The sequence below is a fragment of the Prorops nasuta genome, unplaced genomic scaffold, assembly GCF_024137725.1.
Source record: "Prorops nasuta isolate Cenicafe-Biocafe unplaced genomic scaffold, Cenicafe_Pnas_1.2 PNAS00006, whole genome shotgun sequence".
NCBI classification, from domain to species: Eukaryota; Metazoa; Arthropoda; class Insecta; order Hymenoptera; family Bethylidae; genus Prorops; species Prorops nasuta.
The window spans coordinates 10,066,752-10,070,974 of NW_027116803.1; positions in this window are offsets into that span (position 1 = coordinate 10,066,752).

A 4,223-nucleotide genomic window follows, 5' to 3' on the forward strand; every position below is an offset into this window, starting at 1 on the left:
GGTGGTTCTTACTCTATACTCAGTGAGCGATCTTTATCTCATGTATTTATTCATATTCTGTATTGATCATAGTAAAATAAACAGATTTTCTACCAGTTATTCTAAGCGTTATTTTGTCTACTAGAGTTCTCCTATCCTATAGCTATTAGAAGATATCATTCAGTCAACTTTCCAACACTATGCCTTAGGTCAATTGTTAAGGGTCAAAGATAACGGACAAATATTGGGAAAGATTAATAGTACCCTATTTAGTATCTAAATCCATTTAAAAAAATGACAAGGCTATTTAAGGCCTTGCCGACATCACAGATAGCCCGAAAATCTGCTAATTTGGGGTCTCTATGCCTTATGTCAATTGTTAAGGATCAAAGATCACGGAACATTTTTGGAAAATATTAGTTGTTCCCTATTTAGTGTCCCAATGAATTGAAAAAATAAATTGCAAAGCTGAATAATGCCTTGCCAACATCACAGAATGTTCGAAAGTCTGCTAAATTGGGTTTTCTACGCCTTAGGTCAATTGTTAAAGATCAAAGATCGCGGAAAATTCTTGGAAAAGATTAGTAGTACCCTATTTAGTATCTCATTCCATTTAAAAAAATTGACAAGGCTGTATAAGGCCTCGCCGACATCACTGAAAGTCCTCAAGTCTGCTAATTTGGATTTTCTATGCTTTAAGTTAATTGATAGGGGTTAAAGACCACAGAAAATTTGTGGGAAAGATTAGTAGTACCCTATTTTGTGTCTCATTCAATTGAAAAAATAAATTACAAGGCTGAATACTTCCTTGCCCACATCACAGAATGTCCGAAAGTCTGCTAAATTTGGGTTTCTATGCCTTATGTCAATTGTAATGGGTCAAAGATCACGGAAAATTTGTGGGAATGGTAGGTAGTACTCAATTCAGTGTCCCAATCAATTAAAAATATAAATTACAAAGCTGAATAATGCCTTGCCAACATCACAGAATGTCCGAAGGTCTGCTAAATTGGGTTTTCTATGCCTTAGGTCAACAGTTAAGGATCAAAGGTCACGGAAACATCTTGGGAATGATTAGTAGTACCCTATTTAGTATCTGAATCCATTAAAAAAAAATGACAAGGTTGTATAAGGCCATGCCGATATCACAGAATGTCCTCAAGTCTGCTAATTTGGGTTTTCTATTCCTTATGAGTAGGTCATCTATGTTATCGCACCGACCGTGTGAATTGCTGAACTTACTTTTTCCCTAGATGCGGTGGGGGTAAATTTCTGAACTTACTTTTTTCCCCTAGATCCATGTGGCGCCGCCTGGCGGCGAGTATAGTAAATTTTGTTGGTGCCTGGCGGCTTGTCTAGTAATTATTTATTTTATGGCGGCGCGGCTAGGTGGCGTCGTGCGCGAGGTCCAGCCCCCTGCTGCAGCCTCATGCTGCAACCCGGCCTTGGAGGGGGGCGGTAGATTTAAAAAGTAGGTTTTAGAAAAGTTGGGAATGATTTCTTTGGGCTTGGTATTGCTGGAGGGGGGGGGCGAGGTAGAGTTTTGTTCCTCCCTCTCTGTTACTCTAATAAAAAAGTCCAGATACTGTGAAATAATGACGCATGTATCCTCTCTCTGTTACTCTAATTAAAAAGTCCAGATACTGTGAATTATGGCGCATGTGCGCGCGTGAGAGCGTGCGCGCACCATTGGTTATCACCGCTGGCACACGTTTTAAGGATGCAAGTGTGATTTTCCGCTTTCTTTCTCTCTCTTGTTTGTGGTTTTTCAGAGAGAGAGAGAGAGAGAGAGAGAGATGTATATAAAGGTTAACCATTTCCATCCTTGAAAAGTGTAAAACAGGATACGCGTGCGTATAATCATTTGGTGCAATCTAATGATAATTAATTTCTCTCTCTATTGCGCGTAGATTTTCATCCGGTCTATTGGTTTTTATTTAAAAACAAAATGATTATGATAAGGGAGTTAACCACTCATCCTCGGGAAAAGATATGTATTGTCCTTCAAAACCCGTGAAGCTCCTTTTATCCTTGAAAAGTTTAAAACAGGATACGCGTGCGTATAATAATTTAGTATAATCTAAATGCTAATTAATTTTCTATCGTGTGTAGGTTTTATCATCCTGTCTAATGGTCTTTTTTATTAAAAATAAAAAATAATTATGATAAGAGAGTTAGCCACTCATCATTCTCGGGAAAAGATATAGTCCTTAACAGAACACATGTAGCTCATTATTTTCTTAAAAGGAAGAGAGAGAAAGAGTGGGGGGAGATAAAAAGAATGTGATAATATTGACCACAAAATTTTTATATATGGGTCATGAGTTCAAACACTCCCCCCCCCCCCTTAAAACCATTCAAATTTCATAAGTATGCATCAGTTGTCGTTATAACTCACTTTGAGTTAGACGTATAAACGATTGAGCGAATTGAAAAGTCTAGATATTTATTCATAAGAGAGAGTGAAAAAACAGTGTTATTGAAGAAGATAGAGAGAGAGAAAATGAGTGGAAATCCAAGGAAGAAAGATTTGTTTTCGTTGAGTGTAAATAGAGTGAGAATCATATTTGTACCAAATATTCGACTATACCATGATAATCAGCTAACTATAATTTCAAAGGTTATAACGAGGTATGGTCAGCAAATACAATTAATGTTAAACACTGTAGAATGTGTCTTTGACTACCATTGAAAATAAGTCGAAATATACTGGAAAATCATCCAGAGATCTTTGATGAAATCTGTGAAACACTTGAAAAATATAAAAAAGTGAATATCAAATTTGAAGATCTAACGAGAAAAACTTTTAAATTCACATATATCACGAGAAAAAGTTGTTAAATAAAAAGAATGATTACGATGAAAGCACAGAAGGCAATGGAGCTTCTGGAGTCGAAAGAGTTGTAGGAGAGGGAGGAGAAGAAGAGGAGGGAGAAGAAAAGAAAGAGTATTTAAATATGATGTATCAAATTAAAACTTACAGTAAGTATTAAAAGAATATGGTATAAATGTTTTAAAATAACTTATTTTGTTTCTTTGTTATTTCATTCTCTCACTCACTATTTTACAGATTAAAAGTTTTTCTCCCTCTTCCCCCCCCCCCCCCCATCCGTCTTGGTCATCAAATGTGTAATCAGTGTTTGACGTAAATCACACACACACAACGCCCACACGTTTGCATTATATAAAAATAAAAAAATTTATTCCTCCGATTTTAGTATATTATTTACTCTCATGTGTTACTGTTGTGTCTTTAAATGAATTTCCTACGTATATTCGCACTTATATCAATATTCTCTCTATGGGTTGTGTTTTGTGATAATAATAGTACTTTTATTTCAAATTATTTAACAAAATATGGCTATATTGACGATGAAAATTTCAATAATAACAATGGTATGGTATTAAATGCTGCGGATAATGAAATCTATATACATGGATTAAGAGTTTTTAAGCAAAACTTTAACTTAGTCGAGGATATTACAACCGAAGATATTATTGATTTCATGCAAAGACCCCGATGTGGATTAGGAGATTTTTCGCAAAATATTGATTTGGAAGAGAACAGATGGTATAAAAAGGAATTATCGTGGTATTTTCATGTAGCTAGTATACCTGAATTGGAAACTGTAAATGAAGTATTTCATCAATGGTCAATTGTGACAAATTTAACTTTTAAAGAAGTACAAGAGAAAAGTAAGGCATATATAATTATTCCATTTCAAAGTGTTAATCATAACTTTGTTTATGATTCAACAAAATGTGATGCTAGATTAGGAGGTCAGGTTGTGGGACATGCATATTTTCCTGAGAAACTACAAGAGAGAAAAGAAATTCATTTATATATGGATAAAAAACAATGGTTTTTTGATTTAGGACCGTACAATTCACATTTAAATAGTTTATATTGGATTTTAATGCATGAAGTTGGACACAGTTTAGGCTTACATCATGATACATCTGGGCATATATAATGCATCCTTATGTTCAACACCACGATACTACGAATGGATCACCTTTTAATACAGAAGATATAAATAATATTTATAATTTATATAAATCGGGCGAGGGAGTAAAAAATAGTCTGATGATTCCAACAACAAATGAAGATATAACACCGCGAAGAAAGAAAACATTTACCACCATTAATCCTACTTCAGATAAAAAACCGCAATCAGAGGAAGAAGATGTTTCTAATTTTAACACAATTTGTAAATTACCTGCGAGTGATTTTCTCTATTTTA